This window comes from Symphodus melops, assembly GCF_947650265.1.
Source record: "Symphodus melops genome assembly, chromosome: 7".
In the NCBI taxonomy this organism is placed as follows: Eukaryota; Metazoa; Chordata; class Actinopteri; order Labriformes; family Labridae; genus Symphodus; species Symphodus melops.
Window position 1 is genome coordinate 9143776 of NC_136697.1, and position 24270 is coordinate 9168045.

General features: G+C 41.8%; 1 protein-coding gene across 2 annotated transcripts in view; it reads right to left on the minus strand.

Annotated features, from left to right (window-relative positions):
• The window catches only part of cdh24b (cadherin 24, type 2b), a 178347-nt gene that overhangs the window by 118944 nt on the left and 35133 nt on the right, over positions 1-24270 (minus strand). Inside the window, exon 2 of one of the 2 annotated variants that reach the window (XM_079348040.1) lies at positions 15901-15979. The exons of the other annotated variant lie outside the window; for it this stretch is intronic. The gene's annotated coding sequence lies outside the window, so the exon portion shown is untranslated. The remainder of the gene's footprint in view (positions 1-15900; positions 15980-24270) is intronic. 2 annotated transcript variants of the gene reach the window in all.

Sequence of the window (24270 nt, forward strand, 5' to 3'; positions counted from 1 at the left end):
CAAGCTGTCAACTAAGCTATCAGGATACAGGCATGCAAATAAGTATCTAATGTGTCACCTACAAGTGGTCACTCCCCAAGAGTCTTGACTACAAAAAAATAAATAAATCCATGAGCTGCTCCTGATTTAGCTAGCTGGCTAGCTGTGGATGTAAAAGATACAACTGAAAAATACGTAAGTCTGACTTCAACTTCTTTTTGTTGCATGATTCAAAAGTTAAATTAGTTGACAATTGGACCATTAATTGTGAGCACATAATTTATAAGCTTTGTCGTGCTTCGTTAAAGATTCACTTGGACATTCATTTATACATATCTGCAGATGATGTTATTGAAAACCAACTCTGACTCACAATATAATACATAATTGATCATATCATACATCATGATGGCACACTTTGAGTAATTCTGTCAGACTTTAATTCTCTTCAGAAGGATAGACTGAACTTGTGTTTAAGCTCACAAACTTTCCCACTCTGTAAAACTGTTTCCAATGTTTATGTGTTGTTTGAAACTTCTATGTTTTGGGTTAAGTAGTGTTGGTTTCATCTTGTCCTTTGCGGCGCAGTGCGGTTTATCTCCGTGTATGACACTTGCTCTGCTGTGGTGCAGACAGACCCTGTCAGCACATTCACTGGGGCATGACTGAAGTTAGGATGTTCCTCCTGGAATACTTTTCACCCTTTCGCTTTCTCTCATCTTCTCCTCGACGTCCTCTGCTACCTTTAACTTAGTCTCTCTCTAAGCAAAGCCTTTTGATGAACACTGAAGAAGAAGAAAAAGAGATTTACCCACCCCCTCCTCCTTCCTCTGCGCTCTCCTTTCCCACCTCTCCCACTCACCACCTGTCCCTTCCTCGGCCGATCTATCTCCCTAAATCTCCCTCTATCCTTTTTCCTTAACTCGCTATTGTTTTAGAATATCCAATCCTGCCTGCTGCTTCCTCCGATCCGCTCTCCTCTCTCTCATCTGTGTCAATCACACTGCTGTCACTGCGTCCCTCACCCTCTGTGCTCACTGGCGCTTCAATCAATCAGCCAATCTCCCTCCTCGGCCTTGCTACATCAGAAGTGACAGGCGTCTCACCGGCCACCATCTTGACGAGAGGCTACAACACTGTAATTGTGTGTTTAAATCTACTCATCAAATCCCCAAATGCTGCTAACAGGAGATATCTACTGGTTACATGAAGCCTCAGGCAGATTTTAGAGAATAAGATATTTATAAACGTCATGGAGGCCATTAAGGAGAATGTGAGGCTGTACCTTCGAGATAACCAAACCTAGCATGAGGAGGCGATCAGGGTGAATTCAATGACAGCGCTCCTCTCTCTCCCCTCTCTCTCTCTCTCCCAGAGGAACTTATCAGCCGGGAGTTTGATGGCCAGGCAATCATTGCTGCGGGCACCTTGTTAACAAGCCTGGGGCAGGTGGCGGGATGCGGGGCAGAATATCAACATGGCACCATCACAAGCTGAACACAGATTTATAACAGTTTCTCATGTCAGGCTTTTTGAAGCATCAAAGAAGGAAAAGAAAAAGCACTTGAACTGTTTGGCTCTTCATGTTTTACAAAATTTCAAGGCCTGAAATCTCTCTCGCAGCAGATGTAAAGCACCATGGTATGTATTGATCCATGTCACAGCCTTTCACATTGATCTAGACACTTTTGGGGGGAGCAATTGTTATGCCATTAGCTAGGGTGCATCAGCCTGTACCTCTGTAAGTGAAGATAATTGGGGGCTCCTGTTTGAGGCTCAAGAAAGCACATATTTCCTCATTAGAGTTTATATAATGTTATACAGAGAAAATGTTGTTTTCATCCTCGTGGAAGCAGCAAGGACCAGAATGAGGGTTTTCACCTGTAGCCTCTACATACAGCACTGTGCTTTCCGGAAGAGTAAATAGGGATATAATAGGATGATACAGTTGTTAGCTACAGGGAGCTAATTAGAGTTTTTTGAAAATGTAAAGTTAAGGATTATTTTCAAAGAGTTTGTTATTCCAACTGTACATTTTTTCTTTGTAAGTTGAGTACACCTACAGCAAGTTTCTCAGAGACCTGATTAATTGGGGCCATAAATATCTTAATTAATTTCCCCTTACTGTTCCCATTTCTTCTCCAATTTAAATGATCCTTGAGGTCGTTAGCATTGGAGGCAGATCCTCGCCATCGATTGCCAGCTGTCGCCAACTTAACGAGACTGAAAGCTTTAATTACGATTCACCTCCTAGCTTCCTCTCAATCTTCTTTTTCTCGCGGTAACCCTCCATCGAACAAGCAAACACGGAGAAATGCGGCGCCACAGCAGTAGCCGCACTCCCACTCTCACCTTCTCCACAACAATGAACGCTCATGCTGTGCGACTTCAAGCCCTGTTGACAAAACACTCTTCAGAAAAACCACTTATTTACTTACTTAGGCATTCAAAAACACTCGGACTTACAAAGCCACATTCCTCCAGCCCTCTCAAACGGTGGGTGTCCATGAAATTCATGGAGACACTCAAACAAGAACATGAATACGCCACTCATCTCGGAACAGTCACGAAATCCTCCTCCAACCACTTTTGTCTGCGCTGGTGAGAAAAATAAAGAAAGCTCCAGGGACTTCCTCTCTGGACGCAGTGAAGTCAAAGAGAAGAAAGGAAGCGCTCACTCACACCAGGAGGGAAGCGAGGAAGAAGCCATCCCAGTAAAATTATGCATGGACCCACAAAGGTGAGAGGAGGAAAAGAAAGCGGGAAGGAGGAGAAGCAGGAAAGGTTGTGGGTGCATAAGTGTGTGTGTCCTCCTTGGAAGATCGACTCGGTATAGTTTTCAGTTAAACCTGGCATGCAGCAGCTTTGTCCTCACTTTGAACTTCTGCAGATAAAAGGGGACCTGTCAATGTGTGAGGAGGAGAAGAAAAGTAGGAGCTTTGGTCTGTTAATATGTGAATACCAGCATCACCTGTGTCCCCAGCCTTGTCTCTACCTCAACCGTGCTCATATACCGACAGCAGGTGTTAACCTCTCCTGGGAGAGCACATACCGCCAGCCTACAGACATGAGATAACTCTCCAGGGGTTGGAGGGCTGCGGAGGACAAGGCGAGGAATAACAGCAGGTAAACAATATAACAAGCTCTACATGGAAAAAAAGCTGTAGAATGAATTTACAGCTTGGGGTAATAGCTGTGAAATTCAGCCTGCTTATGGTCGGCTGTTTGCCTATTGGTGGAGATTAAGACTAAAAAGACTAGGTTTAACAGAGCGGCGACAAGGGGCTTCGGATTTGCTGGCTTTCAGCAAGATCAATGGGGTTACATTAAATAGCAGGCAGAGGCTTGATGTTCATTCAACAAGAACGCTGCATTTTGCAGCTGTATGCTCACTGAAAACAGCCAACTTAGGAAAGTTTAGTGTTATTAATCACTATTTTTTACTATGGACAAAAAACTTCTTTGAATCTTTTGAGATTTTGAAAATATGAGCGACCCACACATGACAAGAAATAATGATTCATTCAACAGTTTTGTTCCTTTAGTACAGAGTACACAGTATGACCTGGAACAAAATTAACAAAACAAACCCACATGGTTTCAGCCCAAACACAGGAAACTATCAAATGTATAATAAGTGGAGACATGTTCAAAACAAAACTTAGTAAACTTGATGCACCTGTGAGAAATTTTTGATCTGCGTTGATTTTGGTGCCGCCTGGGTTCAATGCAGTATATCCTTAATCTTTGATATTTTGTGATGTGGTCAAGCTTATATAAAAAATGTCTTCCTTTTGTATTTTAACAGTCATGCGCTGCATCTGTCACTTACTGTGGATCTTTTCTGTGGAAAATGTATGTTTGCAGGGTCCTGTAAAACACTTTGACACCTACCTCTAGGCATTGTTTACAAGCATTTGTGATGATGATGTTTGTTTGGTTTTTTTCTCTTAATTATCCATCTTGACACTAAAGGTCTTGTTTGCTTTTGCAGGTAATACAGAGGCATCAGTGATCATTTCAGTCTTTTTCATAAACAGCTAAAAACCATTAACAGTGCTTTAACTAACTGAAGTAAACTCTGGTCAGCTGGCTGGTATGACGTCAGGCATGACGTGAGGAAAAGGAGTCACAGCATGGAGTTGAACCCAGGCAGCCTGCTTGGAGGACATCAAAAAAAGTATTTTGTGAGGCACGACCTGTTATTTATATATTTTCATTCAAAAACCACTTCTGTCAGAACCAAGATCATTATAAACTCAGAGGGAGCCAGGGCAACTGGCTCAATGTCCACCACAAACCTTAGCTCCCCTGCTGCTGGTTTATCTCAGGCTACAGAATATAAACTGTGAGAGGTGCCATAAAGATCAAATAAATCCTGACAGAAGACAGTCCGGAGAATCACAATGCCAGGAGACGTGCCAGTAGGTCATGACTGGGACAACATTTGTGGCCCATATTTTACTGCCTTGGCTAGGGTTCAAGTAGTTCTCAGGCTGATCTGTCTGGTCGCAAGGTAAAGGGCTGGATAACACTGTGTTGATATACCAACAGTGACTGCGCTGAACGCCTGTGCTTTAAAGTCTGCTCATCACTCAGGCCTTTTAGAAACTGTCAATTATGCATGAGTAGCAGAGTTTATGCATTATTAGTAAGAAGGCGAAAATTAAAACTGTAGGAGGATTTGCTTTGATGAATAATGTACAGAAAACATGTTCTTTTTGCTCTAAATTCTCCCTTAAATTATGCCTTTAGCGTGGCAATCAAATCAGATTTTAGGAGCTGTCTGATCATAAACAACATCCACACATAGTGTATGTTAGATTGCACAGTATATCACATGGATTAAGCAATCAGCACCTAAATCTAGAGTCAATCAAAAAATAACTGTTCTCAAAGTCAAAGTGAAACAGGGTACAGCATGTAACCACAAATGTCAATATAGTCCTGTTTCAAAACCAAAATGGACATCCAGCAGAAACGCAACATTGTTATTGTTTGTGAGTAAAAGCCGCAAAAGAAAACAAAAAAAGGAGAAAGAGAATTAAACTTACTGAAAATGGGCTGAATTCTGCCGACCACTGGCAAAGTCTAAATGACAGAACAGCTCTCTATACTTTTCCATTTTCTCACACACTGAGTGGTTGTATTGTTAGTCTTCCTATTCCAATCCAACATTTCCCCTCCTGATACTTGATATCTCTGAGTATCTAAGATAAGATCACGTAGCAGTGCTTTCTAAATTGTTTTTCCCAATTACCTTGTGCTGACAACAGGAAACATTTTTCTGAGCAAATGTACTTTCAGAGATTGTACAGAAAAGTATTTTCTGGGAGACAGGATTGAACATTTAAAATCTGTCATTTCATGTCTAGAATTTTTAGAATGTGTTATATGTAGGATCTTTTTTTCAAATGATAAAAATCACTTGGTTCATTGGCCAAAACACCTGATACCTGATTCACTAGTTTTGTAACTAGGCTAATACTGTATTGGAGTAGTCAAACATGCCACTTCAGTACCACCAATTGTTTACGAATATCCTTTTCTCGGTCCAGTTCTGCATTTTGACCACTGCCATCTTGGCCTCTATCTTTATTGCTAGGTTGATGTGGATCACTTAATATTAATATCAGATAGATGTTACCCTAAAGCAAACCCTGCTTCACTGCTGACTTTACTGTGAATGGGGTAATATTTTTCAAGATAACCATTAAGATGGACTAGCTGATGGCCATCACCATAGTGTTAGTCCAAATAACAGAACCTGCTCAATATAATAAGGATCTGTGAAAGAGACAGTCATCGAAAAATAAAAATCACCTCCAGAAGAACGTTATTTTGCTTTAAAACAGATTTGACGATATCTGCTGATGGGCGTCTACCTCTGTTGTTGAGTAATGAAGCCAATGCAAAGGGCAAATAACCTGCAGTTCCTTGAGTGTCCACATAAGGCTGGTTGCAAAACCAAAGAAGTCGCATTCAGTCCAATATTTTAATGCCTATTTTGAAATCAGGCAAAAACATTGTTGGTCTCAGAAGAGGGTCAGGTTTGTAACACATCCCCTTTTGATTATGCCAAAGCCAAAGCTTGTGAGAGATTTTAATTTGATGTATGGCTGAGGCTTAAGATCCACATCAACTCTTACTCATTTCATGTTACGAGATTGATAAAAAAAAAAAAAAGTTAGGTTGAAACCACATTTCCAATATGGCCACTGTCATCACTGGGTGTCACTGCACCTCTTCACAGAAACCATAGGGTGGTGTCCATGTTTTACACAGTCTACAGTTGTGATACGGTATTTAACACAAAAAAGTCAGATTTAGAATTCATAGTAGTTTGACTCAGTTACAATCACAGGCTTTGTAAAATAATAATTTAAGAAAACCAGGGAAAAAGACTGTTGAATCATTACATTTAAAAAAGCAGGATTATGTCCTGTCAATGCTTGATGACTTCTAAATTCACTCATTAAAACTATTATAACGTTATTTAACTATAAAAACTCCTCCATGTCTTCGCCTCCACCCTCTTTCTCCTCTTGCAGGTTTACTGAGCTGATCATCTTTAGTGATCGTCATGCTCAAAGGTCAGGAGATGTTCTTGTGTCAGGCAGCTCATCTGGTTTCAGACAAAGTTGTTCTGTGTAAGTGCTACGACTGCAGTTTCCTGAATGGTGAGTCATCAGCTGCCAAAGCAGTTACCAAAATTACACCTGATGCCTATCAAGCCTGTCTCTCTCCCTCTTCCGCCTGACTGCAAGAGCAACATCAAAAAGCTATCGGATCCTTTCAACACACTGCCTGGCATTTCAGCTAAAGTCCTCGGGATTTGCAGATGGACTTTGTCTCTATCAAGCTAAGGGTGAGTGAAAAGTGTGTTTAAGGTGTACAGAGATGTATGAAAGATAGAGAGAAAAGACAATGTTTCATGTGAGCAGTACAAGAAAATTGGAAGAAGATGTTATTATCTGTTTAGCACTGGTTAAGACTTAGCCAACATGACATAGGTAAGCTTCAAAGAACCAGAAATCTTGTGGATACGTTTGACCTTTTTGGGACAGAAGGTGCTCCGCTGAACAACATTTGTCTGGTTTAATTCATCAAACCCTTTACTTCCATTTGTGCTGTTTACCTTTCAAGGGTGTTCTTTTCAAGATGCTCTGAGGCCGGATGGGTGGCAGGAGTAGAGGACACAGGGAGGTGGGAAGAGGGTCGTTTCAGAGATAAATAAACACAGCAAACCCAAGGTTGATGCGATTATTTGTGATGCATTGAGAGTTGATGGTACATTTTAGAAAATATATAAGAAGTAGAGTGAGTAATGACAATCAATATCCCGATGTAATCTACCTGATTCTCACATCTCTTTTGTTATAGAATCATTTTAATGTCAGTCTCACATCCAGGTATTCGGAGAGAGGGAAAATAGCATATTTACTATCACACTTACTTTCTGATGGAATCCATCAGACACTGCTGAGCACCCAGAACTTTTTGTCAATGTGATCTCTACAGGTGTTCAGGATAGCAGTTTCCAATTCTACTATTTCCTGCAGGGCTGAATAGGTAAACAGCTTGGTAATATTTTGATGATCAGACGGATTTTCTTTTATTTCTGGCAGCAGCTGTGGCATGACTGTACATTGGAGGTTTGGTTGTTTGGTTTACATCTGAAGGTAAAGGGGGCTTCAACCCTCCTGACTGTTTACAGATTATTCATCAAATGTAAATTGTGTCTGCAAATTAATGTCTACAAACATAAATCAAAATTCAAGTTCAGCTCTCAACTTTGACTCTATTGTCACCTCTTAAGTTTTCAGACAGTAAACGATACTAACACATGAAAAAGGCAGTCATGGTCGGCTGTCCTATTTGCTAACCACTGTCTACACCAGAATCACAAAAAAGTTGGCCGTTGTTTCCAGCTGCAGTATTGTCCACAGACAATAGGGGATGGGTTCTGAGATTGTTAAGAGTTTTATGATTCATTGAATAAGATCAATGTATGGATTCAATAATTAATGCTAATATCAGCATCTTTAGCCTATGACTCCATTTAAAAAATTTCTCTTATACAATCAATAAGTTAAAAGATCCTATCTAATAACGGGAAAAAAAGTCCTGTATTTTTGCAAATAAAAAATGCAACAAGGATGGTGACGGGTTTAGATGGCGTTGACCCCAAGTGTCAGCTGATTGACTGACATCTAAAACAGTCCGAGGTTATAGCTTTCTCTTGCTCTCTACACAGCCATTGGATAAAAGGAAGGGTTTAGAAAGCCAATGGTACATGACTTTGCAAAACTACACACAGGATAATCGATAAAGAGGCAGTGCAGTCCAGCACAAAGCAAGACACCTGGTTATCATACTTTGCTGGTATTGTTTAGACTGCATGAAATTGATCTATAATATCTTCTCATTTCCCTCTCATTGCAGCCCCCTACATTAAAACAAATAAAAAGTATGGATTCAGAATCTACATCAGAAAAGAACTGTGTATTGGATGGAGCACAAACAGAACACAGATTTTGAGCTGTTTAAAGTTGCAAAAACAGATCTGTAGAACAACAAGTTGCATGCCAGACATTGGGATTCATCAACCTCTGTCTTAAGCCTCCGCAGCTTTCCAACAACTGAGTCCGGGTGGGCAACATCAAACTGTTTGATATCTTTCAGACAACATCAAACAACTTTGTAACTTTCAGACAACAAAAATCCTACAAAGCTGCATCCTCAAACAGAGACTGGTCAGGGACACAAAGAAGACAGACCTTGAACTTCTATGTTGAACAACTTTTTTAATTCTTCACACATCTTCATCCCTCACCTTTGAACAGCTAAGTATAACATGAGGGATTTTTAGAGGGCATTCATATCCCCCTGAGCAAGCTTCATTATCAAACTGTTTTACAAAAGAAGCCACAAAAAATGATACCTTTATGGTCTAAAGGATGGGGCATAGCATATCCCAGCCTTCAGTGACCTCAGCATGGAACCATGTTCTCAATAACTCTGCCAGCATGGTTATTTTACAGCTACAGTATATGGCATAGAATGGTAGATATGTGAGTTTATCATGTCAGAATCGTAACATTTGATGAGTAGCATGTCATATAGCTGACAGTGATTAGAATACCTCCAAAATCATGGTAATATACAAACTATATATCTGTGATTACGATTCATCATTTGAATCAAAACTAGGAAGTAGAAGTAGAAGGACTGGAAGTTTTAAAAGGGGTTAACATAAATTATGAAATGTCAGCCTTTGAATGGTCCTTGAGTAAAATGTCATGAGACCTTTTAAAGAACTGGGAAAAAGTTGGTGATGGTTTATGCAAAAGTGGGGATGTTTTACTTAATGATTGAAAATGGCGTCCTGCTGGCAGTGCTATACAAGAACTTATCAAAGTCATGATGCGTCCTCAAGCTGCAAGAAATTTTACCTCAAGAAAGTGGACAAACTCACTTGCTTGCAGAACAACCACATCTGAATGGTTGAGCACCTGTCTTTAGAATGACTGGAGACCTTATTGCACCTATGCCCAGCCTTATATACAAGGATATTTAGCAGCAAATCAACACTGGGAGTTTAGAACACACATACGGAATTGGAGAGGTCATGGACGCTGGATGTGCGATCATTACTGCGCCTTCTCTGAGGAAAAGTTGACCTTGGATGACGTCGAGGGAATCACAGACCTGTTTCTTTTCGGTAGCTGTGATCGATCATGACTGTTTTTAAGGATCTTTCTGCTTCTGCTCCCCCCCCCCCCCCCCCCCCACACGTCTTTCCACAGAATTCATAGTCACAGTGCTGGAGAGATTTCAAAACATCCCAAACATGGCACAGCATGAATGCACCCTGCAGAAAAAAAACTCTAAAACGTATTATGAAACATTTCAAATTGAAAAAATTACTTAAAAACTTGATGAGTGTGTTTACATGGACTTGAGTATCTCGATTATGAGCCGTATCCTGGTTTTGATCATATTTGCGATATGACGTTTACATGCTCACAGAGAAACCTGGTTATTTATATCCATGATACATACACGATCAATAATAGAATACCAGTTTCTGATTACTGCATCTTATTTGCGCAGGCGGACATGATGTTTCTTTTTTACCACACAATCCAGTCCACCACCCCCCAAAAAAAAAACAAAGGTACACAATGGACCACTGATATACCAGAATAAAAAAAAGCAATTTGACCAGGAATGCGTGCCAGATCAGGCTGTATTTATTTTGTCCATGTGCTCTGTATTATAGCCTACCTTCAATTACGTTTATTAGCAAAACATAAAAGTTATTCCTCTCTCCAGAATAAGATGCTCTCATTGGCGCTGTCATGTTGGTTTTGCGTGTACGTCACTTGGCTGAGTCTGAGCCTGCGCAGGTGTTGGCAGCTGTCAGAAACCAGGGTAAGGGTTTTCTTTCTTTCGGAGTTCTCCAGGTAGCAAAATCTGGTTTCTCAAAACCGAGATACTGGCGTAATCAGGATACGATGTTTACATACACAAATACAAAAACAGGATACTTAAAACCCCCCCAAAAAACAGGATACTCAAGTCCATGTAAATGCACTCCATGATTGAAATGTCCCACAATTCTGTGACAGTCCATAGACATTGCTTAAAACTAAGCAGTCCTAATCCAAAACAGTTTCAATATATATCATTATATATCGATATAATGAAATGATTAGATCACATGGTTCAGATCCCCTGGAGGCCTCTGCCCTTGTCTTAACATTACCACTTTTTCACCAAATCAGAACTGGAACACCATACTCTGTTTGCTCACTTCTATTCAGCACTGACTCGTTATCAGTGTTTTGTCAGAACCATCTATCCCAAGGATGTTGTTGTGTCCTGCTGCCTTATCGTAGCCGGCTGCCTTCACGCCTCCGCTGCGTTGCTTCAGCGTTGTGTGAACACGTGGGCCTGGAAGCCTGAACTGCCACAGCTTTTAATCCCCCCCTCGTCAGAGTCACAGAGCCCCAGTTTTATTAGCATATCTCCCCCCCTCCCCTCTTTGTGTGACTTTAATGTTCTCTGGGTCTTCTCCTGCTCCTGCACCATATCTGACAGTACATTGTTGTAATTCTAATGACACTGCCCCAATCTCCTGTTCATTTCGCCTTTGTCTCTCTCTATTTGGGTCAGTTTGTAGTTTTGTTTACTCTTCAGCGGCTCAGGGAGGCAGAGCAGATTGCGGTATGTTTAAGTCACTATCTCTGGCAGGTTATAGCATGGGGGCCACCTTGGGTGAGGATCGGATAAAGGATGTGGAAATTAAAACTGAGTGCTTTGTGCAGCAAGTTGTTGTGCAGTATCCAGGGAAGCATTGGCTGTGCAGACATTGTTTCCTTTTCAGCAGGAAAGGCTTCTGAAATGACAGCAATGCTAGGTGGGCAAGTTCATGATTCTCACTTTTCTTTTAAACGTTCCTGTAAAATTGGGAGAAGCATTGTTTTTATTGGGACCTTCCTCCATGCTAGTTTAAAGACATACAACAAAGCTGTGGGTGTATGTGGAAGGATGGTTACTCAAGCTGTGTTTGCCAGTCTCAGTGGTGTGTTGCAGGGCGATGTACGAGATCAAAGTTTGGCAGTGTTACATTGTGTGTGCGTTTTTTTTATTTTGTTTTTTTCTGCAGGGTGCATTCATGCTGTGCCATGTTTGGGATGTTTCGAAATCTCTCCAGCACTGTGACTATGAATTCTGTGGAAAGACGTGGGGGGGGGGGGGGGCGGAAGCAGAAGCAGAAAGATCCTTAAAAACAGTCATGATCGATCACAGCTACCGAAAAGAAACAGGTCTGTGATTCCCTCGACGTCATCCAAGGTCAACTTTTCCTCAGAGAAGGCGCAGTAACGATCGCACCTCCAGCGTGTCGAGGGCTACCAAGGTGCGAGCAGAGGTCACCTCACAACCCGTCCCCTGGAGACCTTTTTTTATCCAGCGTCAGGGGATGGAGATAGCAGCCATCAGATCGAGAGGACCGCAGGGGAAGAACCCCCTCCGCCCTCCTCTGCTCGTTGCCTTTGTCTCTAATATGGAGCAAGGAAAGCAGAGGCCGCTGAGTTTAGAAAAGCTGTGTGTTTCTACTATAAAAACCACATCTATGGCCATGGAGAAGCTTACACTGTAATCCTGCATGACGGATTGAGTCTGCCACTGCAGCACTCTTCCTCTCTTTTCCCCCTCTTTTTCTTTCCCTCCTTGTTTCTTCCAAAAACTTCCATGGAAGCAGGGATGAGCTTGATGTACGGAGATATACATATACATATTAGTGTCATCCGCGCCGTGTACAGTAAGTTCAAATACTGCACACATGCATGACCGTATGCGCTTCTCACAATCCGTTTTTCCATAAAAATGTAGAGCACACATATCGCCGTTGAAAATGTTGCACTAACAGTCGAGGGAGTGAATAATTCCATGTCAATGGCAGGGAATGGAAAATAGGTTTCCTTGCCTTCTTGCAAGTGAAAGAACAGAATGTAAAAGATACCGTCACACAGTCTCGCATAGTACAAGAGAATGAATCCCATTGGGAAGTCTCAGTGAAAGCCGGAGCTGCAGAGGTATATAGATGACCTGGATTTTGAATCTGCGCTCCCATGGCATGGATTACTGAGCACGGGTGGAAACGGCCTCTAATATAAAGGACATTTATACGCTCACGGATCACTACTATTAGCAGCCCTCTGAGCCTGATTTGCGCCTGTCCTTATCTATCTATCCATCCTCTTGTCACTCCAGCTTTTGTCTCTCTCTTTCTTCTCCACACATCGATGCTTTATGTTGTTATATTTTCAACTAGTTCTCCTGTATAATCTCTCTCTCTCTCTTTCTTGTTCTCTCTGTGGGTATTAGGCATTCAAAGATCTTTCTGTGTCATGCAGTTGAAGTTGTCACCCCATCTCTCTCCCTCTCTCACTCTATCTCTCTAATCTTCCTTAATCTTCCAGCCAGAGTGAAGTGAGAATTAGTTTCTCACTCTCCCTCATCAATCTCTCGCACCTCCCCTTCTTCTTCTTCTTCTTCTTCTTGTGCTCCGCTCTTTCCTTCGCTCTTTCTCTTTCTCTTTTTGCCACTTTGCTCTCCTCTGGATCATCCTCACCAGCTGCTTTCTTAATCCTCCTTCTTGCTCAGTTTGTCTCCCCTCTTCTCCCTCGCCTCTGCACTCATTCTGCTTCATGTCATCAACAAAACCACAGAGGTCATTTCTGCTTTAACCTCTTCGTTCTCTCTCTTTCCCTTTACCTCTCTTTCCATTTCCACCTCCTTGCTCGTATTTTTTATTTTTTTTTCCACTCTTTCTTCAAGAGGCTCTCGGGACTTTCGAATTCAACCCCAGCCTATTAACCCTGAGCCGGGTCCTTACCTGCTCACTGTCCATTGCAGCACACACTCTCAGGGAAAGCTGATGTTAACACCCGCTATTTAACACTTTACTTTGCATAAAAACAGTTGAATTCAAAGCCAGCTTCAAACTTGAATAACCTCAAAGTTATTTGCAACCGTAACACACATTTGTTGCATGTTCGGATGTGTCCCATTTTTCAAAAGCAGGATTTCGCAGGATTTGGATTTTGATGAGTTTTTCGCAGATTGTACTCAATTGCACCCAGACTCCCCCTCAAGACTTCAGAGAACAAAGCACTTCACAACCATCAACAGAGGCGAAGAGTGTACACAGTTGGCTTACTGCAGCCTCACAGAGAGGATTTAATAAAGTGCAAAGTCAAAGGCCAGGAGTGGAAACTGTCCCCTTCAGCACATTATCTTACAAATCCATAGATAAACCTTTTCAATTAGGATGAAAAACCTAGAAATAAAAAGTTACGCCATATTTTGGGTGTCAATTTGTATTGACACCCAAATCATTACACAGACACCAAGAATCGAAGTTATACGGTACGAAATGAAGCTCTAGCTTAAGTTCAGTCAGAAAGACCATAAGTGCTCCACTATCAGGTCTTTCTTTCTCTTTTTTTCATGCGCACTCATGTTTCCGCTGTCATTTTTGAGCTGTCAGTTTTGAGCTGTCAGTTTTGGGCTGTCACTGGGTAATCAGCTGTCTTGTCAATGGAACTCATTTAACCAATCGTATGGTGTTCCTCCCTCATTTTCAGCCTATCATTGTTCTGCTTCCCTTCTAAATATGATCCTTTCTCTGCCTTAGTTCCTTCATGCTGATGTGTCGTGCGCCCCTCCACCTCTCCATCATCCCCCAGCTTCATCTGCAGATTCATCGTCCATCAATTCTTCACCCATCCCGTCTCATAAAGACATCATCCTTACCCCCACCAGGGTCTGGACTCCAAAAGGGCATTTATTCCGATGACGCTCAGAATTTTCATTCTCCAAACACATCATCCACCCCGTAGAGTCCAAGCACCAAAGACTTTCTGTCAAGTCACATTTTTACGTTATTCATTGTAATAAATTATTTTCTGAAAGGCACTTATTTATCACTTTGATCATCTTGATCAAAGTGCCTTTACACACCCGGTGGTATTCGCTCATCAGTGATCACCCACTTCTTTGGCTGCTTTGTTTACAGGATTACATTTCTCCCTTTAAATCCTTCATCGACATCTCACAAAATCTTCATACTGTGTCAAGAGATCAGAGCCTGGAATCAAGACAACCAGCTATAATACTCATGACTATAATACATTTGATTCGGCACAAACTGTATTGAAAAACTGAGACAAAGTGTAAGGCTGTGCACATACAGTAAGTCAAGGAACAACAGACCCCACAACCCATCAATGATAAGATAAGATATCTTTATTATCATTGTACAAGTACAACCAAATGCTGTCAGAGAAATCCAGTGCAACAGATGCCGCATGTCAAAGTATCAAAAGATAATGTCAAAAAAAGAAAGTACAAATATGAAAACACTATAACCAAAGTGCTGCGTGTTATTGGACGTATTCTCAATATAAACAAAGAGGTTATGAGAACATCTTGGCGAGAAGATCAGAGCATGAAGCAGTTTCATCATGTTCACTAAGACTGAATCAGTGGTCTTAGGATAAACATCATGACCCCGACCCACTCGCTTGTGGTGAATTGTCATCAGCTTATCCTGACTTCTTGTGGACATTTTACAAATGGGCTGGCTGGAAGAAGATGGGCTGTTTGCGTTCACACATTCAGCTTACTCTGTGTTCTTTCTTGTGTATGTGAAAAGGCTTTTTCTGGATAAAACATTTTGACGGTGTAAACCTTTGGAAATATTATTGTTAAAAAAGGGGGTATTTAGCAGTGGATCAGAAAAAATACTCAGCACATCACTAAATCTTTTAAGATGAGATTACATCATATTGTTTGCTCCCAGGCGACTCCTAACCTTCCACATCCAAACTAACTTGTCTCTTCAATGTGTCACATCCTAATCATGCTATGATTAGAAACACACTATTCACAGCTCTATTCAAATGTTCTACTTGCACGAATCTCTATGTCAGAGATATGAAGGCTTGGGGGGGAGGGGGGCGACACTCAATTTGTCCAACAATCACCTGATGTTATTTTCAACTTCAATCCCCCAGTGGTATGTTTGAGAGAAAAGCAGCGAGAGCTCACAGCAATGCATAAAAAGCCACCAGTATAATTAGGTACGCATCTGAAAGTCTCAATATGATGTCTATTTTTCCTCCAACCTGTGCCAATAAAAGTCATTTTGTGACTAAAGAAAGCTCATCCACTTAATTAGTGAAACGCTCTGGCCACAAGTACCACACAGGGAAAACAAGCTCCCTGTGTAGTTTTTGTGTTGGATTGTCTCTGCAGCAATGCCTTGTTACATTCAACAAGAATAGAGTAAGTATTTGCAGTGCTACAAGTATGACTAACTCAGTCAGTTTTTAAAGTGCTACGCACCTTCACTTTGAATCCCACTGGACTCGTGTACATGAGCCGTCTGCCACACAAGAGTTCCCCCATTTACATTTTACAGTCCCTGTGGAGGGAGAAGGACAAATGAATATTAATTCCACTACTTCTCATTATCAGGGAGGCATAATCATGATGAATGTTATCCTGTTCCTAGTGAGCCTTTAGGAGAGGAAAAAAACGAAAAGCCGGCTGGAAATATTGCCTATCAGGAAATTAGTCAAAGTAGAGGGGAAAAAAAGAAAGGAAAAAAAAGTGTCTGGTAAAGTGCTGTTGAAATACCATTTAATTGTGTGCTGAGTTGCTGCATCGTCACAATACAACCTCGGAAATCCACATGATCCCAATTGTATTGTTTATGTTGTGTTATTCTCTATAGTGTGTAAATAAGAAATGTGACACTTCACAAAGTGGGATCGAGGCTCCAGGTTATTTGTTTGAAAATGTTGACAAATTGACATGTTAGCCTGATTATGTGGCTGCTTGAATGGCATAGACTGCGTGAAACCTGAACGTAAACTCAGCAATGTCACACCTTGCTTTTTTAAGAGGCATTTTGGAAAACAAGGATGGTGGTTGCCATAATCGAGCTGATGACTCGAGCTGATGGGATTTTACTAAAGTGAAGCCTAACCTTTTATAAACATTTACAAAGCACCTGTTTTAAAAGGTGCACTCAAACAAGGCAATCTGTTCCAAGCACAACACATTTTTGCTGACTTAAGTTGTTATAGACTGGAAAAGTGAGGACGTATTTTTGTAGGCCATCCCGGAAGCAGCTTCACCATGGGGTCTACTGAGTATTCACCTATGGGATTTTTGCAAGAGCAATTTGCAAGAGCACTTAAAAACATGACTAGAGGCTGTAAAGTGGATTAGGGAGAGAGTTCCCGGGGTGATGACGTTTAATGTCTCCGACAACCACTGTAGTCTCATTTAGTTACCTGTTAGCAACCGCCGTTTTAAGTGTGCGTAAAAACTTTGATATTCACAATGGGGGTCGTAGCTAACGCCGTTTATCTCGTCTAAAAAAACGTCAAGATCTCTTCAGTTTGAGTTAACCACAGACCTTATTTCAGATGTCTAACCCCAGGCACATTCAAAATCCCCACTGACTTTTAGAATTAAAAACCCATCCTGTAAAATGCTAAGTCACTTCCAGGTTTTAGGACTCATTCCTGTGCCAGTCTATTTTGTGTCTTTTTAATGAATTCAAGTCATGTATCTTTTATGATGTTTGCATGTATGACTGCTCACTGATTTTAGGAAATTGTGTTTACTGAGCTGCTTCCTGGCCAGAAATAAGGAAGATTTAAAACCTGCCTAATCACCTCACATGACCTCTGGACTGTCCTCCAGCTTTACATGGAGGGATTGCTTGAATTGCCTCCCAGGGACAAATAAAGTTGATAGAATTCAATTGAATTCCAGATGAATGTAAGCACTCTGCATGTATCTTTGTGCAGCCTCATTATACCTGTCAAGCTCTTCTAATGTCGTGATTTATTTCGGGAGGATAGTGCATGGGACTCAGGATTGTTGTAACAAGTAATAATCCCACCATCCGAAAAAAACACATATTTCTGTACTTTAGCTAGATCCCTCAGTGCTATAAATGGTCCACATTGACCTTAATGCACGATGCTACTTGCTAAAAATGTATCTCTAAGTGTGAGTGCTCAATCTGCTGTGTTAAAAACATGTTTAACGTTCGACAGAAGAGAAACCTTGAGCAAAGCAAAAGAGCTCACGAGAGTGGGAGTCAGATAAAAGCAACAAAAGGCATTAATGCAGAGAGAAGATTAGCAAGAGAGGGATAAACAAATAAGGAGAGCACGCATGAGAAGAACAAAGTTAAAAAGATAAAGTGCAGGGGTGAGGGGAGAAACTGGCATTTCAGCCTCCACCTCCTCCTTGTCCTTTGTGGGGGTAGAAACAGAAAGGAATGAGCTGCGTTTAGGAGAGAGAAAGATGGATGAGAGATGAGGCGCACGTTGAGCTAAACTGGATAAGGGCTGATTACAGCACAGATGAATGCTGGGTCAGGTTGTTGCCTTAATCAGGAGTGGATTTGTCGGCTGCAGGGCGTGTATTAATACAGTACAGCTTGAGGTTAAAGCTCTGGATGGTCTGTGCCAGTTGACAAAATGAGAAGGGAGGTACTAGTCATTAGCATGCATGCAACAAGGCATGAGAAATCACATTAATCGCAGGGAATGCTAATGACGGTGATTGGCGTTATCACAGGAACATGAGCATGAAGTGTGTGACAACGGGAGGTCATCCGGACATTTCTCTTCTTATTATTCTTTCTTTTTATTCCACCCCTGCTGGTGTGAATCCATGAAAAATATGCTGTGTACTTTGTTTCCCATTTTGCTGCTGATGATCACAAGATCGTTAATCCTGCTGATTTGTAAATATTGAGCCCATATCCTAATTAGCCCCTCTTTATCAAATCTATTTATCAAGTCATATTTGACGTTGTGATGACTCACCAGCGAGTATCTCAGATCATTGCTGCTCTTCCACTGGTTGGATGTTCCAATCATCTTTTGATCTAAAAAAAACTGGAGCCATTCTATGATTCTGCATGGGCTTGTGCTGGCACCGCAATAACAAATAGACTGCAGGTTGCAGTCCCGGCGGTGTGTTGAAGCTGTATCCACAATCAAGGCAATTAACCTGTATACGTCTGCAGGGAGCTCCAGTTGTGGGGGAGACTGAGTTTAACACTGTAACCTACCAAAGTCTAGCTGGTAGAGGGCATCTGTTCGACAAATCAGCAAAGCTACACTATGTAATCACGTTTCACACCACGCTAATCACTTCAGTCTAATTTATCACCACTATGAAAACAATCTGCGGCGCTATTAAGAAAGAGCAGATGAGGAGGCGGAGGCAGGGGAATGGAGGAAATGGAGGGACAGAGAGAAGAGGAGGAGATGCTGTGAGAGGCGGGAGACAGAGACAGAAAAGAAAGGAAAATGGAGAGAGCAACATGTCCAAAAAGGGCTCTGATTTGTCTAAAGCTCACTAATTCAATCTTGGAAATCCGACGCAGTGACTGAGCCGTCCCCCTTTGCCCTCCCCCCTCCTTCTGCTCCCACCAACCCAGCCTCATCTTCAGAGCTCTAAGAGTCCCTAATCCGGCTTCTGATAGCGAGGAGGGAGACATCAACACCATACAGGGGTGGAGAGGGAGCACGATGAGTGGCAGAAGATGGAAGGCTGCAGAACAGAAGGGGGGAGGCAGGGAGATAGTAAAGGCGAGGGAAAATAACGCAGGATTGTGTGGCAATTGAACTCAGTCTGTTGGTCGCATCAAATTCCTCTTTAATTAAAAGTCTAAATCCTGCTCACTTTAAAGCCCCTACTTTATAATTACCACTCTGATCTCCCCCCTCCTCCTCATCTTCTCACTCCAAAAGAAAAACAATTAAAAACTTTTGCAATTTTTACTTCAAAAACCCATTAATTAAAAATGGCCAATGAACAATGGTGTTATATTGAAGCAGACCCCCACTTTGCTCATTAGCCGCCGGTTAATTGATCCTAACAGCAATGTTTACCAAAGGGACGCTTAAGACGAAAACATTATCACTTTACCTCATCTAATTGCGGTCTTTAAAGGAGGGGGGGCCCGGAAGGGAATATCTGGATGTTTGAGATCACAGGAAAGTGGATCTCCGTTGTGGTTTCATCTCAGGGGGTTGTAGTCGTTTATAGCTCTTATAAAAGGTTATGGGATATTCAATATGATATACCTAAACAATTGAGCTACAGAATTAAACATGACGCAGGAGATTCTGTGATTTCTGCTGGACAGATATCATCAGTGCGGACGCGGCCGTACCCGCCCGTCCCACTGGCCGGACACCGCTGATCCATCAAAACTCCATTACCCAAGATCCATCAAAACAGCTCCCAACAGCAGAGGCTTCTATTTTTCAGAGGACTATAAATACACTCACAACCTCCTCAGTATTAACTTTCTCCTGGTCCCCTTCCTCAAAACAATTTCGACTTATATTTCCTCCTGACTTGGTCTCTCTGTCGCCTGCACCTCGGGTCGGGGGCCGGCTAATGAAAGGCTGCTCTCAGAGGAACACGGGTGAGACGTATCACTGCGTCTCTCAGCCATCGCACCGTGAAGCCGGATATAAAAAATTCAGGGCAACTGCTGCTTCTGTCACCATCAGAGAGCTTCTTTCTGTCTTTAAACTACCTCAGGTGCAGGCTGATGCTGCTGTCTCTTTTATTTCTCTATTTTTCTCTAGTCTCAGGCATTATTACCCTCTTATCAATATTCAAGACCTTACCTCTGGCACTGGTCTGCCTTGCTTTCCACGTCATTTCATCAACGCGCAATCTTTTCTTCTATGTCAGGCAGAGTATGATTTGACCCTGATTAATAAATGTGCTCACCCACAAAGGAGCAGAAACAAGGTGCAGATGCAGAGAATTGATTTCCCCTGATAGGGTTCTTTCTGTCCTTTCAATGGCAGCAGAGGGAGAAGCAGTATGGGAAAAGCCTGTTGAGTTATTAACATGAGTGATGATGTCGTTAGCGTGATCCCTGGACCTGTCTCGTCGCGTTGTTAGCATGTTTGCGCCTCGGCGTGACAATTTGATTAGCAGCTTCGGATTTGGAGGCATTACGCTGCTAAATCAAGTCTGTCAAAAAGGGCAAGGCACAGATTGACTGGCGTCTAATGTTGACTCACAAATTCACAGTAATAAAAAGAGCCATGAATACACTCTGACACTGATCCATACAGCATAATCACAATGCATATGCATGAGTTATAGCAGGACGTTTTGATAGTTTCTTCTTCATTCTTCCATCATTTATTGCTTTTATAAAAAAAAAACGTATCTACACAGCTGTGATAGACTAAACAGCTTATTTTAAAGGGTCAGTTCCATAAAAATACCCAATAATGTCTCACTGAACTCGACAATATTATCTGGATAGCCTTGTTTTTAGTTTTAGTCCTTTTTAGAAAAGTAAGTAGAGTTATTCTTTGTTTAATTCAAAGATTTGTCATCGGAGAGAACAGCACATCCCGTGTTTATGGAGTCACACCAGCTATTGACCTGAAGTTGTGTTTTAGTTATTTGATTTCTGGCATCTGTTCCTCTTCAAACAGTTTCCAGCAAGGTTATCCAAAGTAAAGGGCACTGCCACTCGAGCGTTTCAAAAATCAAAAATGGTTTGCATCTAGTTTTTTGGCAAAGTTTTTCTTTATTTATTCTTGTGGGATCCAAAAAGAAAACTGCTCAAATTCTTCATGCAAAGTTGTACTTGACGTAGGTCAATGCACTTGTGAAATTTGCACCATTACCTACGGCAAAGCGTGATGACAGAGATGACCTTAGAAAAGGAGAGCAGTAAATGTCCAAAAAGCTCACTTTGTTGTGTTGCTGCATCTACTTCCATGTAACCCATGCAAAGCACTAACTGTTTCTAAAACAACACAAATCTTTTGGCAGATACGAGTCAGGAGTCAGTGCAGCAAATACGTCTCCCAAACTTTGTATGTTTAATCACCAGGCTAGCGAGAAGTAGAGCTCACTACTGTCTAGCAGTTAGCCTTTAGCCTGCCAGCTGAAAAGCCCTGCTGTGAAGCACAGCAGGGCTTTTCTCATGAACAACCATGGATGAAAACTGCTGAATTTTAAAATGAAAGACAAAAAATGAAATGTTTCTATTTTTGCTTGAAGTTTATTCCCTCTAAGGAAATCTCTTCTATCAACTTTAAACTGGCATATATATTATTTACACCTGACCTACTGAGTAAACTAACGCGCAAAAAATACAAACAACAGAAGAAGAAGTGATCAACACTTTGTTTTTAAGTGCATTGCACGGAAAGAATTGAAGCATCTCTGAGGAAGATTATTAACTTTAAGTCGATTTTAGCTCTCCCTGTGGACGAAGCATTACACCTTCACGCTTTTCTGATTCTGTCATGTACATACATGTTTAGATTTCTCTCGGGTAAAATCCTTTCAACTGTCTAATGCACAAAATAGATTTGCAACTCCTCCTGGGAAATTTAAACACTGAGTCCTCTTCAGTGGTCAGTCCACTTGATAAATTCAACCCCATTGGTTTGTATTGAAAGAAATGATCAGTCTTCTTGCAGATGGTCTGTCTCACTTTTATAGGCTGTATTAGGACATTAGCTGTTTCTTATCTGGTAAAAAGAAGTCTTCCTATTGGTTACACTTTCAGTCAACTATCTCAGAAATCTCAAGTTTAACCTGCTCATCTTCCCCACAGTGAGAAAAATGTGTTTTTTTAAATGTAATTTCAGGGAACAAACCCTGTAAAATCCAGCACATATTTCTTCTCTGTTCCTCGCTGTCATCTTTTCCACAGTCCCCATTCTGCTTTTTAACCCTCATTGTTCCTTCTTCCCCACTCAAACGAAAAAGTTGTCAATTATTTATTCACCTCTCCACTCAATAATAATGTCCTAATTGTCCACGCTTCCCTCACTCGCCTCCTCACGCTCCTGCAGGAGCACGCTGTGGGCTTCTGCCTTTCACACTTTCCACTTCACCTCCCGTTTGCACTGTTTTTTGTTTTTTTTGGTCTTCTTATCCATCTCTCCTTCACAATCCCTCATGCATCCCTTAAGCTTCTATTTTCCTCTCCTTGTCCTCCATTTCCAGCTTCTCCGTCCTCATCTTTCTTCCTCTTCACCTCTCCATCACTCTCTCCCACCTCCTGTCCCTGCTTTTTTTTTTTCGCCCGTCTCCCTCCCACCTACCTTCCAGCTCGTGCGGCGGGCTGCCAGCGGCCTTTTTCATTCAATTAGGGCCTGAATGTTGCTGTTATTGTTACCGCTAATAATGAAGGCCGTGCGTCGAGCTCGCTGCCAGGCTGTCACAGGCACGATCATCAACGGGCGCCATCCCTCATCTCAGTCTCTTGCAATCACTGGCCTTATTACTATCATCGAGGGGGAGAGGAGGGGACACACACACACTCACATACAGAGGTATGTGTGTGTGTGTGTGTGTGTGCGTGTGTGTGTCTGTGTGTGTGTGTGTGTGTGTGTGTGTGTGTGTGTGTGCAGACAGAACGAGACAAGTAGGGGGTGGATGGATGGATGGAGAGCCTGAGGAAAAGGGAGTGAGAGAAATGGAAACAGTAGACAGTGGAGGGAAGTGACAGAGGAGATTTGTGTGCTCCGAAGTGTGTGTGTGTGTGTGTGTGTGTGTGTGTGTGTGTGTGTGTGTGTGTGTGTGTGTGTGTGTGTGTGTGCGTGTTTGTGTGTGAGGGATGCTTGGTGGGAAAGTGTGTGTGCTGGTTGGAAGGTGGGTGTGGAAGTGAATGTGTGTGTGGGTGACAAAGAGAGACAAAGCTAGGGGGAGTGATGAGATTATTATGCGTGAGTGTGATATGTTCATACACAGTGTCTGCATGTGTGGGTGGATGTGTGTGTGTGTGTGTGTGTGTGTGTGTGTGTGTCAAAGACGAGTGGAGTGGCAGGCAGGCAGAGATGTTGAGAGTGTAGCGCGAGACTGAAGGCCCCTCCAGGCTGTTGTTGCATTTTGAATCCAGGACATACACTGACATAAATGTAATTGGTGGAAACTAGCTCGGTTTGTGTTTCCGTAGAAATGGAGACACAGTCGACCTCTTACTTTCTGTCTCCCCCACTTTGTCTCTCGTTCTCTACGTCCTGCCTCCATCCTCCCTCTTGCTCCTGCTCGTCTTCTCCTCCTCGTGTTTTCTTCTCATTTGAATTTTACTTAACGTATCATTGAACCTACTCTTGTGTTAAACAAATTCCCTTTGGAGCAATTAGACTACTTTTCACTTACTCATTCACACAAAGTCCTCCTTTCCTTCCCTTCTTTTTCTACACCAATTTTCCCATCAATGAATTCAAACCCTCATAACTTTCCTTTGACCTTGACTCTCTATGGATGCACTCTTCCATAGTCAAACTCCTAACCTTCTTTTCTAATATTCCCCCAAAACCAATTACTCGCTAAATGCTCGGTACTTTCTGACATCTTCTTTGGGCGACAATTTGCGCACTCCCACGATCATGACCTCCAGAGAGCCACGAGCTACTCATCACACATTTTTTCAAGACGAAAAAAAAAGAGGAAAAAGATGGTGCTGCAGGAGAAGAACACAAGACTTAAGAGCTGAATTATTTATTCATTATTTATTAAATATCTTGCCCTTTTGTATGACAAGGTTAGAACTGCTTTTTACTGTCTGATTAAATAGTAAAATTAAAAAAAAAAAAGTTTTTAAAATGGATGTCAGCACTCGACAAGATTAAATCCAACATCTGCAATTTTTTAAATGATTTTTCACATCTTCTG